This window comes from Apis florea, unplaced genomic scaffold (assembly GCF_048593485.1).
Source record: "Apis florea isolate Af1SG1 unplaced genomic scaffold, ASM4859348v1 contig_3158_pilon, whole genome shotgun sequence".
NCBI lineage: Eukaryota > Metazoa > Arthropoda > Insecta > Hymenoptera > Apidae > Apis > Apis florea.
In genome coordinates this window covers 6880231-6894938 of record NW_028256713.1, presented here as the reverse complement: position 1 = coordinate 6894938, position 14708 = coordinate 6880231, and the positions used below count along the sequence as shown (strand labels likewise).

Here is a 14708-nt window from a genome sequence, read left to right as displayed (position 1 = left end):
ATTGAATATTTCACCAGCCCACCTGATTAACCTAAACGTTTCTCTTAAAATTCTTAACCAAAAATTTCTACTCACTAATAGCAATCTATTAAACACCAACGAATATCTACACCCCACGAAACCTATTCCATAAAGTTAAGCATCGAAACCGACAGAAAATTCGATACAAACAAGCAAGCCTTAACGCAGTCGAAGAGAGAGGGAAGGTCTGGAATGACCTCCAGGGCAATCTTAACATAATCTCCCTCCGGTTCCTTTTCCTTCGAGGGTGGCGAAACTGGGTCGCGAAACCCTGGGTCGAGTTAATAACGCGGAAGAAGAAGGTTGGCTCGCAAAGGGGCGGTCGGCCATCGGTTCGCCCGCCAAATTTGCATACTGCATCATGCACGCCGCTCTCAAAAGCGTAGCCACTTTTTCCCTCCCTTTTCACGCCTCGAACCTCCTCGTACTAGGGGAATTTTCCACTGGAATATATTATATAATTAAATAGGAAGAGTTAGCATACCCAGTTTCAGAGACAGGGTGTGCAAAATGTATTTTGACGATCAAACGCTTTTGGATGGTCTATGGCCTGTTTACCGATTCCTCTGAATCGAGAAACTCTATGTGTATACGTATATTCGTGCGAACTTGTTTGTATTCGGTGTGTGTATACGTGTATAGAGTTAGATTAAGTTTGACTATCGTATGCATAGCGGAAGCAGTTGCCGATTATTGCGAAACGAATGAGTGGATGAATCTAATTGATTGCTAATTTCCTCTCTCTCTCTCTAAAAACAATGTATGATGTTGAATGAAATCGTCTGTTTATCTCGCGAACAAGAATATACACAGCAAGCAAAATTACATTTCATTGAATTCCATTGATGGTCCAAGCAATCTAATCTATCTCATAAGTTTAACTTCTTTCTCAAACTTTCTTTTTCCAATGCAAACATTCATAATTTGACGATAAGCATAATTTTCGACTTTTTAAAATCAATCGTATAAAATAACGATCTTACGTGTTCACGTTCGTGCACAATGAAATATTTATCATAGAAGGCTATACACATACTTTTTATTCCTGCAAGAATACGCAGAAAATAAGAGAATACACGAACAAGAAGACAGGAAAATGAAGAACTCAGCAAAGAAAATGCACCAAATTCTCGATTACTCGAAACTGGGCCATACGACGAAGGAGGAGGAAGAAGAAGGATGAGGAGGAGGTAAAAATGCGAGCAGAAGATTTTCGTTAATATATCGCAGTCATCTCCATGCGGTTGGCAAAAGATACCAGACGCTTTCCACGACAATTTCAACCGGGATTACCATACACTCGCGACCAGCCATCGTTCGCGTGTACACTCCACGGTTACACTGCCACCGGCACTGTTCATTTTTCCTCCCCGGTGACTATCTTTATCACCCCCCGTGCGACGATGAATTACACGGTTGTACAGGGTAATTCCGTCGTTCAATCGTGCATTTTTGTTTTTCGGGATTATTAATTATCGTAAACGATTTCACAATTGAGAGACATGAAAACACGAAGATATTTTTACGAAATTAATAAATGTAATTTTGTTAATTTTCTCTGAGATTTCTATATGAAATAATTTTTGTTTGTAACAGTAATAATAATTAATAGTGAAATTTATTTTATACATTTTCATATAACTTTTTGCTAATTGTTCTTTCTAATCTTTTTAATAGAAGATAAAAATGTTATTCACTTTAGATCTCGTCTTTTCAATTATAGTAATTATAGTTGAAAAATTCTTTTCACGTGGCTTGAAGGAAAAAATTAAATATAAATAAAATGGAATTATTAAGAATAATAATAATAATAATAATAAATAAATAAATAAATATTGAAAAATTCTTTTTCCCTCGATCTATCACTATCAAATTTATTATATGCCTATATTTAGTCAGAGATAATACTGCACTACACTTCGATGCAGTCGAAATTGGCAATACTTTCAAGTGACAGAAAAGAAGAATCACCCCGTAGAGCGGGGAAGCAAGAGAACCAAGGGGCGAGATTTATTTGGACAGATTTAGCGATTTTTGCACTCAGTGGGGAAGGTTTACGATGTGTAACAGGGGTGAGGTTTATGGAATTTATGGAGGAAGAGAAATTAGTTTGCGGCCAGGAAGGATTGAGATGGAAAATTTTCCTAACTGCTCGTGCGAGTTAAAAGGTTGTTTAAATCGGTGTGTGCAGCATTAAGTAATGGAATAATCTCGGAGGGGAAAAGAACGAGAGAAAAAAAATATGTAATTCAAAGAAGAATTCGTAAAAATAATTCGTTGGAGGATTACATTTAAATAATTAAACGCAAGGTTAAAAAAAAAAAAAAAAAAAACAAAAGAAAAAAGAAAAGAAAGTGGAATTTACTTGGAGGATATTTTTACGTTTAATGGCTGAACTTTATGGTGTGCAACGAGAAAGTTTATGCAAAGGGGAGAAGAGAAATTGCAGTTCGCGATTACCGGGGATTGGAAAAGATCTCATAGGATTGAGTTAAATGTAAAATTTTATGGGATTAAGGTAAATTGATTTTTGACGTGTTCAGCATCTCTGCTTTAGTTAGAATCTTGAATTTCTTTCTTTTTTTTTTTAAATTTGTACAATAACGAGTATCACCATGCATCGAACGAAATTTTTTATCTCTGATATAAATTAGATAAATTTATGTAAACACGTGGAATAAAATATGCTCTTCTTTTCGCATAAATCGTACAAATCTCCAAAGTAATTTACGCATGATTTTCTCTTTCTCTCCCTCTCTTTCTCCTGAAGGATCTATTTCATATACATTTGGTACGTGTTTCAAACTTGATTATTAATTTAAAATTCAACAAATTTTTACGAATAATAATGGATGAATTAAATACACAAAATGAAATAAGAATCTCAAATATGCAAAGCTAAATATTTGTACATAATTCTATGTACAGTGTAAGAAAATATCAAAAAAAGAAAAGGAAAACAAAAATAGAAATATTTCACTGTAATATTATTCTATTACAAATACTTGTTATTTCTATCACATCCTGTTATTGAAAACATTTTGCATACGCCGAAATTACGAGCGTATATTTTCCTTGAATAAATATTATTCATCGATCTACGTTTCGTTTTATAAATAAGTCTGGTATTATCAACAAACGAGAGCTGTCCCTTGTTGTTCTCAATTTTTCTAATACGAGGAATCACGAAAATTAATTGGAAACGATTAAACGCGAGAAGAAATTAAGCACGATACGGTCAAAGGTCACTATTAATTATGATATCATAAGTTTCTGGGCTGAATCGCTGCATTCATGATTGTGATACGCTATTCAATTCTCCACTGAATGGGGACAGACAAGTTCCAGAAACTCTGATTAAAGTTTCAGCTTCTTGGGACTCGAGGGTATAAGTTTCTTTAAGCATATGAAGCTTGCCGTTCTCGAAAGTGACAATCAAACTCTGTGACATAGCTCGAGAGTTCATTCTCAGTGTGACACAAATAAACGATAACTTTGCCAACTTTGTATATAATTAATTGAAACGTTTAAAAAGTCGAAAGTTTTTTTTACATCCTATATGTATTAATTTTAATATTCGAACATTTAAAAATCGTAAAATTTCACTTTTCATCGAGAATTTTATTTCAAGTCGATTCAATTTCGAAAACACTTCGAAAATCGTTGAAATTCGATTTGACGTATGAGTGCATCATCGATTTAATGGCGTGTATAACATTGTCAAACTTTTATTTTCTTCCTCTTGAAAATTTTCACGCTCAATTTGATTTGAAAATATTATCGTTATTGCAAGTATGCATTCACTACACCCATAACGATTCTTGATCTCTCTGAAATGAAATAAACTTTTTAAAAACAAATTTTATATTTGTTATACACAAAAATAAGAGATCAACTTACTAGAAAATTTAACGTTGAGGGTGCAAAAATTGTTGTCTGTTCTCGCTCGCAAGGATCGTATTTTCGACGAGGAGAGGCCGCTTTTATCGGATGGCCTTCGGCACTTTAGATTACCGTGTGCTTCGGCAGTTTCCAAGATAGATAGGTTCGATGGAAACGTGGACTGACAACGAAACATTGCGCGCCGTGCAATCTCCGGATAGATAGAGACGCGCGATGCAAGAATCTCCATCCACCGCTTTTGAATTTCCCGCGCTCCGATACGCGCTCTTTTATCGCGGACACCGCGCGAATTTTAAACGAAATCGTCTCCTCCGCGCGAAAGATGATTTGATTCGAGGGTAGATATCTTAAGGATATCTTACCCGAATATTTAGATTTCTAAATAAACGTAAATAAGGATATGACTGGCACACAAGATTGGCTGTAATAAAAATTTTATTGCAAAATTAATTTGTTAGGACTATTACTTTATTGTTAATGTTAGAGAAATTAATATTTATATTAATTATTATATATATAAATTTTTTCGAACATTATAAAAAACTTCACGAAGTAAAATTCAATAATAAATATTATTTTAATATATCATTCTCGAATTATATAAAAAAGAAAAAAAAAAGAATGTCATCCGATCTTATTCAATTCTAAGAAAAAATTAAATTCTACCAACTATTCGAGTCTCGTACAATAATATAACTTACGTTTTTATAAAAATTCTTTACAAAAGAAAAAGAAGAAGAAACTTAGTTCAATAGATCATATCGTAATTTCAAACATACCGTTTTCTATCCTTCATTCGATCCGCCATGCTCAACGTATTATATTACAACCCGGCAAGCTTAAATTTCAAATATGAGCCGACCGATACCGAGAAATAATCGGTTGGGTGAACGTGGCACGGCAGGTTAAAAAGCGAGATCCCTATGCCGCGTTCTTGTCACGTTTTCGACTCATTGGATGGCTGGTGGTCGATAACGAGAAAGATTTCCGGCGAGGCAGAGGAACGGGTTGGCACGAGCACGGGTTACTCTGCCCACGAATTTCCGACTTTCCAAGCCGCTCGTTTTCTAAACCTTCTTTACGGTTGCCAGAGCTTCCTATTCCTCCATCTTTAAGAAATATTCGCGGTTAGATAGCCCAATAAAGGATCCACATTTTGAAACAGTAATTGTAAAGAGTTAGAAACTTGCAAGTCGAAGTAAGAAATTAATAAATTGAGATTCTAAAGATACTTTTGAATTGCACGGATGAGTTTAAATTGATGAGTATGTGATGAAAATGATCCTTCGTTCATCGTCAATTTTATAATAAATTCATGATAAGTTATATGATATGATTTAATATTTTGAAAAAGTCGAGTTAAATTTTCAATTTCTTAGATTTAGAATAATTAAATATCTGTTTATGGATTCTTTGCTTTTTCATACTGTATAATTTTTGTTGAAAATAAATTATTTTGTTAAAATTATAAGTATCAAAAATTGTAAAATTAAAAGATTTGTACAGATAAACTTTTCATGATTCTGCTTAATGAAAATTGAGCATTGAAAAATTGCTCAAATGATTAATTATATGTGGATAATATTTTTCTACGATATAATTATAAACAATACAGCAATTGTTTAAAAATCAATATTTTATTACGGAGAATTTAAATTTACTGAAAAAAAAGACAAAGGTATTATTCTATCTTAGAAGAAGAAAAAAATCAAAAAATTTTGTTTTCTTATGTCTTCATTCTTCAGTAAATTTATCCTAAATATACATGTAAAAATTTATTTAAAATTCGACATATCTTTGAGAAAAATTATAGAAGAAACATACACAAGATGAAATTTTGAAATTAAAAATATACAGATACGTATTGAGCGTTTCACTACATATCAAAATCCTTTACATTATCTCAAATAAATATATTCCTTCATCCCCGTATAATTAATTCCATGAAAATTTAAAATTAAATTCCCAAAAGTACTCGAGAAATCACACAAAACTCTCTCGAACTTCCAAAGAACAAAGAACAATAATAAGAAGACCTTAATTATTTACAACGAAACGTTGTTAAAACTCTCTCAAAGAGCGAGACCATGCTATATTTTCCCCTGAGATGTGACAAAAGAAACACTTTTGCAGAATATAACAAAGGCGAAGCACACCTTCTAACATCTCCAATTTATCTGATACACGTTCTTCATAACGTTGACAAAGGCGATTCCCACCTAACGTGATAGAATGGGAACAAGCATGTTCTCGTTCGGTGTACGAGATCTCCACGACCACGAAATCTTGGACTTCCTTTTCCGTTCCTCGTCCATCCCTTCGGCCAATCCCTCGTGATTTGAGGGAATGAGACGTTGGCGGTCTTCCAGGGACACCCTTGCGTCGTTAAAAGGATTCACGAGTCTTTGACCTGACAATAACAAGTTGGAGAAAGGTGAGGCAGTGATATGGAGGCGATCCAGTCTTGCACGATGTGAATAGATCACTTTACAAGGAGGTACAAATGGTAAGATTCGAAGATGAAACAATTCGAGTGACGATTCATCGTGGGAGGAAAGCGAGTATGATGTTAATGAGGATCTTGAATTGGGATTAAGCTGAGATGAAGATGGATGAGGAAGAGAATATGAAAGTTAGTGAAATATGAAAGATTGTAAAAAGAAAAGGTTTGATGTGATTATAGGTAAGGATTTAAGAATGGAACAGAATATTGTAAAAGTTGGTAAAATAGTGGAGGTTGTTTGAAATGGAAGTAAAATATAGTGATGCGAAATTGTAGATTATATAAATTTAGATATAAAGAATATTAAAGTGTAGATAGCAGAGTTGTTCCTTGAAAAGTAGAAAAGTTTAGAAAATAGTAGTACATAGAAAATCAAAAATAAAAAAATTTGAAGTGGTGTTGAAAAATTGTAGATTATAATAAGTTAGTGAAAAAAAATATTGAAATATTAAAATATAAAAGTATTGAAAAGATAGCAAAATAATCTTAATTAATTTGGATGGAAAGAAAATAAAAAAGACTTTGAAAAATTAAGAAAATAAATGTAGAGAAGAATTAATATAATGATGAAAAATTGTAAATTATAACAATAAAAATATTCCATATATTATAATAGTGTAAAAAGAGAGTGATTATTTGATTATTTTGAATGGAGAATAAAAAAAATTTAATTTAGTGTTTGAACACTTTGGATAGTAAGAATTTATTAGTGGTAATGAATATTCATGGCTAGATAAAAAACTGTCTTAGTTAAAAGAGGTTTTATATAGTGTTGGAGTACTTTAAATTCTATTTGTAAATGGAAATGAACACTCAGGGATATATAAAAAAGTAGTCTTGTATAGGTGGAAAGTAAAAAATAGTGGAGCACTTTGAATTCTATGGAGAAAAATATTCAAGATTATATGAAAGAATTCTTTAAGATAGAAAATGTTATATAATATATTGATATAGTATTTTGACATGAATATTACAAATTTAAATATAAAAAAAAAAATATTCAGCAATATACAGCAAAATGATCTTCTTGTTTATAAAATATAATATATAAATATATTTATATTTTATATTTTAATATAATTTTGGATTATATAATTTTGAATTCTACAAATTAAGATGGATTAGGAAATTAAGAAAAAGGTTATCTATATAAAAAGAGATGGTGTTAGAATAACTTATGAAAACTTATGAATTTAAAGATAATTCTGTAACAATATTTATGATTCTGTATATTTTAATTCTCTCGAATTTATATATGATAATTTCAAATAAATGGTTTTTAATGGTTTTCGAATATTATAATATTCGAATATTAATCGATAATTGTTATATTATAATAAATTCTGGAACGGAGAAAAAATGAAAAACGAAAAAAAGAAAAAATTTTAACTAAATTTGCGTTAAATTTACTTACTATCTCTAAAATCCTTAATATTTCTTTTCCAAAAATGATTAGAAAATTTTATAAATTTAAAAGCAATTCGTTGTAATTTTTACTGATTTATAATACCCTCTATCGGATTCTATAAGAACTAAGAGCAAGTAGCCATGATGGTTGCCACGATAGAAATTTATGTCTGTGAGTGAACTAGATATCCAAAGGATCTTTGAATTCTCTAGGGAATCTAGTGAACTAGGGATTGTTAACCAGTTTAACCGGTCTGTGAGTAAACTGCGGTGGATCTTTAATGATCCGAGTTCTCAGGGATCTATGATGCGTCTCACGAGTTTAGAGATAATTTGTGGTATCTTACGGCTCTGTAATGATCCCTGATGGGTTACGACTTACAGAGTAATATCTGTCACTGTGCCTCTTGACGATGCATCGTGAATTATACATACGTGTTCGTAAATCGATTACGATGCAATTAGCCTAGTTTTACGCGTTTAAAACGATTTATATAGTGTTCCAATGCGATTCGATTAATTTTGTAATATGTGAATAGTGTACAAGGTGTTCGTTGTTGAAACTGACGTCATATCAGACATATTAAAGTCGATTTTAGTTTAAAAAGAAATACCATTATGCCCTGTTTTCAATGCGTTTCGTACATATCTAATTTGAATGAATTCTCCATGCTTATTGGTTTGTGTGTGAATTCAATTACTCCGTGAATTCGTTGTGAAGAAATTTATCACGGTAATATTAACTTGAATCATTACGATCATACATTTATAATCGAACAAATTAATTAAATCGGTTTTTTATTTTCTTTTTTTTTTTTAATTCTTTCTTGAATAGCAGCGTAACCAGCCATGTTTGAATTATAATTGCTTGAAATTCGAGTTAACAAAGCGTTGGTATCATGGTACTCTCTGTGATATAAACGTTAATATAATATTAATATTACGGTACAATGTACATTACATTACAATTACATTATTCTATCTGTCATTTTCAATTCTTATTATGTCTTTATAAAATTAATGTAGATTTTGTACGATTTTGATAATTTAAACAATTCTTAATTAATATGTCAATGTAGATAAATCTATCGATATCGAAATTAATAAATATAAATCTGTAGTAAATATATCAATGTAACAAATGTAACTGAATTTGAAAAATCTTTTGAAAAGAAAATATTTAAATATTTTTTTAATTTTACGTAAAATAAAAATTTATGAACGTAAAGGTTAGGTTTTGCGAAGTAAAACATTCGAAACAATTCTTTCACAACATAATAATGTTCAAAGTTTTATGAAAATAAAATACTGTTTTGAATAAAAAAGAGATCTATAAACTCTACAAATATTAATTACTATCACTAATAAAGATAATCAATGATAATCATTCTTACAAAATCTCGATGCAATAAGCCAAAACAAACGAGGCGGCAGAGGCACGGGATAATAAGAAGCTCGAATACAATTTTCCATGAACAGCAGATGAGCTCTAGAAAACTTTTGAATCTTGTTCTTGTATCCGCTAAAAAAGTTCCATCGTTTCCATAGTATTAGACTTCATCTCCCACTCTCTCTCTATATCTACATCTGCATATGTATATCTATATATAAGATATATAGAGTAGTCCAATATTTTTGACCAATTTATTTTTAAATATACGGAAAAGACTTTATTTCTAAATAATAGAAGTTTATATAATTGTATTTAAAAATGTGTATCTTTATATATAATTAAAATTAGAAGAGAATATAGTTCTCTTGGATATAGTGCGAATATATGTATTAATTGAATTAAATTACAAAAAAATTTAACAAATAAATTTAATAAAATTTTATATATTAAATTCTGCTCTGTAATTTGTAAATATTTCATCGATCACTCTGTGCGCAATTTTTTTTTAAATAAAACTTTTCATTTATTTCATATTGTAATCTCAAAATATATTAGGATATCTTAAATTTACGAATATTTTTCAATTTTCATTAAAATTTTAATCAAAATATCAAATAATAGTCCTTTTTTCTTGCATAACGAGTATTGTCATTTCTCCATGACAAGTATACTCAAACATAGTTAACAGATAAAACACAATTAAAAGAGAGAGAGGGGGAGGGATCAGATTCCCAAGAGATTAAATTATATTTTAAATAAACAACAACCGAATGCAAATCTGTAACCTAGTTTCTTAAAACTGCTTGCCTCTTCCTTCCATAAAGTCTAGAAAAGCTTAAATACGCCGATCAAAGTCAATCCAAGTTTTCTCTCTCGAGATCGAAAGTTTCGAGTTGACGCCTTCCGATGTCCTAACCTAAAAGAAAAGTTACCCAGTTCCTCTTCTTTTTTTTTTTTTTTTTTTCCTTTACTTCCTTAGTAATTGCCTGTACCTATATACCTTTAGGATCTTTTGCCGGGATTCTTGAACAGAATATACCCAGATAAGATATTTTTGGCCCACAGCCAACCCCTGATTCTGTCCTCTAAAAATTCGGGAATAACTTCGTTATTCATGGAACAAAAATCTTCTTTTTCGCATAGATACAGGTACTCACTAGTTTCCACGTGTATACAGGGTGACTTGATAACATTGGTCACTCAACATCTCATAATTTTCATAATTTTCTTTCATATTTTTAAATACAGTGATGTTGGTGTTAATAAATATTAATAAATATAATTACGTTATTTTGGATATAATATTAAATAATTCTGATCTGAACAAGGGACAATAATTTTTATTTTTATTGCAGTATCCAGTATTTCTCTTCAATTCTTTCTCTCTTAATAAATGGACGAGTTCGTTTAAACTCGACGAAGCTAAAGAGAATTGAGGAGTTCCCTTCAAGATGTAGACGCTAACTTTAGGAGACACTCTTGAGTGACGTCTACGAAGCCAGATTAGTTCTAGTCAAGATACAAGAATACTTGATATCGCCTTACACGAGAAGAAAGAACTTTGCAGACAACAATGGCGCCGAATTAAGGATTCGATCAAGTATTTTCTTTCAATTCTATTCTACATTATACAATATTTATGGTGAAAAAGAGGTCGATAAAGAGAAAACGGTGTAGATGCTTTGTGCAAATCTTTTGAATTATTAGAAAGATAATTTTTGGAAAGAATATAAATTGAAAGCAATTTGAGTGATAATAAAAAGTGATATTGTCGTTTAACAGGTTGGCTTATAATACTGTTGTTCTATATCCTATGAAATTAACCCTCGAACGTATACTGTTTATCATTGAAAATTTCACTGATGTAATGCATATAATATATCATCGCTATTATGATGTTAAAAAGTTGAGTTAGTATTTAAATTGTTATAAAATTTGGAATTTTAAGAATTATTTCATTTATTCTTTTTCTTTGTATCTACAAAATAACATTATTTTAATTTCTATTTTATGTACCTTATCATATAGAGATTTATTTTTAATTTTTAAAAAAAGTATTTCAATTATTTAACGTGATGTATAAATATGTTATAGGTGTGTATTGTACGTATGCATTCTACATTCTCCATTTCTCAATTCTCTCTATTCCACACAAAAATCGATCAATCATCCCCAAGAGTGGTGGAAACTACACCATATCTAGGATACATCCACACCGATTCACCTAAAAATTCCGGCAGAGTCGGACGTAAATCTCCACGGAGGGCGCTATTAAAAATTTAGATCCAAACCTGAAGGACACAATTCTCGCCATCGTTTCCCGCAGCCACTACTGGAAAACTGGAACTGATTCTGTTGATTTATGCGGCTAATATAGCCATTAGAAGAGATTTATCACGTCGAAAGAGGCGCATGGTGAACGTATTAATATTTACGTTTCCACTGGCTTGATATCTAACATGGTCGTACACTCACGCCCAGCCCATAAGTAAGTATGTATGACACATACTGCTTTCGATGACACACCATGTGAATTATTAAAATGTAAAATGATTTTTATTCCTGAATTTCATTATGGATGTGCAAACTATTCTCGAAATTTTATTGTTATTTGAAAATTTGTTGGATATGCATAGAATTATTCAATTTGACAATAATACTTTTGTAATTCGCCCGTATTCATTTATATATTAATATTTTTTTGTTTTCTTTTATAGAAAGATCGATTGTACAGGCCAAAAGGAATATAAAGGACACAAAATACTCAAGATATAATACTCATTATCGCATTTAAATAAGGCAGATCTCTATTTAAATTCCACATTTCTAATTGCTTTGAATTTGAAAGAAAAAGCTATTGATATTTCTACACCAATGAAAATTTGATTTGAAAAGATGAAGATAATAATATTATTTTTAACACGATTAATATAGAAAAGTACAGAAAAGATTTAACATTCTGTACTACTAGAGAGAACTTCTTCATTTTGGAATTAACGTATTTAAACTTACGAGTAAAAATTGAAGAAATTATTAAAACTAGTAAATTATTTATTCGCACAATAATTCCTTTTTTTTTTGGTGATTCCATTACGATTAAAATAGTGTTCACATATCAACTATGAAGTGTACGAATACAAAAACACATCCTGTGGCAGGGCAAACATAGCTGGGGTCAAGTGGTGAAAACGAAGGGCGGGAATAGACGTGGAAAAGTAAGGAAAATAAACGAATGGAGGAGGAAAAAGGAGGACACAGAGAGGAATGAAGGATGCCTGCGGCCGCGTACGCTTTTTGCTTGCTGTCCTTTCGTAGAAAGGGAAAGTGCGGGGAGAGAGAAAGGGGGGGGAGGGGGAATCATCCCCTTTGTGTCCTGCGGGAATAAAAGACGGCCGCTTTCAGCGATCGTTAAATTCACCTGTCGACTATCGAGAAAACCGTGTTTTTTCATTGAAATTACACATCTTGATCTGAGAATATGATTTCTCTCAATCTCTTGACGTGAATGTCGAGGATTTTTTTAAAAAAAAAAAAAAAAAAAAAAATTTTTTCAGAAATTAGTTTCACAATATAATAAAATTGATTTTTAGTCGTTGGTATACAATATTTATATGATTTGATAATTTGATAAATGAAATATTCCTTGATTCCTGAGATTTCAAACAACAGATTTTATGGAGAAAACTTTTATAGGAAAAAGAAAAGCTTTTTATCGTGAATCGACGTGGTGAAACAATTTATGTATAGAAAAGAATATAAGGATATTATCGCAATACCGTATTTTCTGAGTTAATACATGTAATTATAATATTGGATTTCGCGTTCGAATAATAATTGATGTTGTTTTGCTTCTTATTATATGAATTGCTACTTTATTCGAAATAAAATTGGTATATAATTGATAATAAGCAAACATTTTCGAAAATACACACAATATGTATTTGAATAACTCGCGCGCGAATTAATGAGATAATGCATGTTAATGATACGCTGAATGAGGAGTTTCGAAACACACGACGATTAAAATTTTCTAAAAAGGCTCGAACATCTATACTTAATAGTCAACTTTAACAATATTATTCTTAGTAGTATTATTATTGAATAATTAATAATTTAAAAATATTGAAAAACTGTATTTATAAAAAGTAATTAGCAAATATTTACTAATATTACTATTTAAACTACATATCACATATATAATCAATAATAAATCTTCCCTAATTGTAATTTAAAAATATAAATTCATTCACTAAGTAAGATTTCTTTTTTAATAGACTTCCTATTCCCTATTTTATTTTATAACATCTAAATACATGAATTCACAAATACAGAATCCATTATCGTTCTTCAATCATTCATTATATCAATATATTTTCATTATAATCATTCCATTAATATCGAGGAATTCTCCGAGTCTATTAATCCTTTCCAATAGAGAAAAAAATTAAAATTTAAGAAAAGATTATTATTCTTTCTGAATAAATCTCTCCATCGTATCAGCCACGTGTAACGGCAATTTTTTAACCCAACAAAGCTAGGAACGGAGCATTATCGGATTCCAGGGCCGGATTCTTGAAGCCTCTCGAAATGCGCAACATTCACATTGGAGTGTCGATTCCATCCCAATCAACCAGCCTCGATTCAATCGACTGGCCCATCCATACCTTCCCTAGTTTTCATTTTTACCGCGCTTTTTACCCCTTTTTCACGGACGTCGGATCCCAATCACTCGAACCCTCATTAATTTTCATCCCATGTTTTCAGATTCAAATGAGTTCCCTCCTCGTGTTCTCCAACCAACACCAATTTCGCGATTCCTCGATTTTTATCACGTTTATCAATTATTATTATCGTTCATCATTATTCGTTCTTATGAAATTTATCACGACAGATCGTGATTAAGCGTGCATTTCTTGATTTTCGATTTACACTCGTTAAAAATAAAACAATATCAATCGAATTGAATGATTTTTTTAAAATCCCAAATGACGATGAATTGCTTCAGAATACGTAATAATAAATTTACCCTGCAACTCAATGTAACACCGTCGACGATTTTTCTCCATTTATCGAAATCGTGTTTCAAGAAGTGTCATCATTGCCGCATTCTTTCATAAAATCGAACGATTCGTCCTCGTGTAAAACCGTACATTTGTTTTCAATCGTGATTTCCCCACCGAATTCCCTCCTGTTCCCGTTCCGCGTCATTTATTTTTACCTTTCACGAATAAAAGCGAACTCGTTCACGGACACGGTTTGACGAGCATCGTATGAGACGTCGTATCGACGAGACCAGAGAGAGAGAGAGAGAGAGAAACAGATGATTCGAAAACGGGGTCGAGCGACACGAGAAAGGCATCGTCGATTAATTATTTAAGCTGGAGCATCGACGCCAATCCACCCAACCCCTTAAACCCCCAGCCTTTATCCAGGCTGACACTGCACCGACGTAACCCGCGATTCGTTTAATTAGGTTAATTT

At 31.4% G+C, this 14708-nt stretch overlaps 2 long non-coding RNA genes across 2 annotated transcripts in view; one reads left to right on the top strand and one right to left on the bottom strand.

The window, feature by feature from the left end:
• The window catches only part of LOC147657481 (uncharacterized), a 69764-nt gene that overhangs the window by 21309 nt on the left and 33747 nt on the right, over positions 1-14708 (bottom strand). The gene's annotated exons all lie outside the window — the stretch shown is intronic.
• Positions 7955-13484, top strand: LOC147657482 (uncharacterized). The gene is made up of 4 exons (XR_015292491.1): positions 7955-8567; positions 10583-10827; positions 11322-11715; positions 11945-13484. It is a non-coding gene; the product is annotated as an uncharacterized LOC147657482 (long non-coding RNA).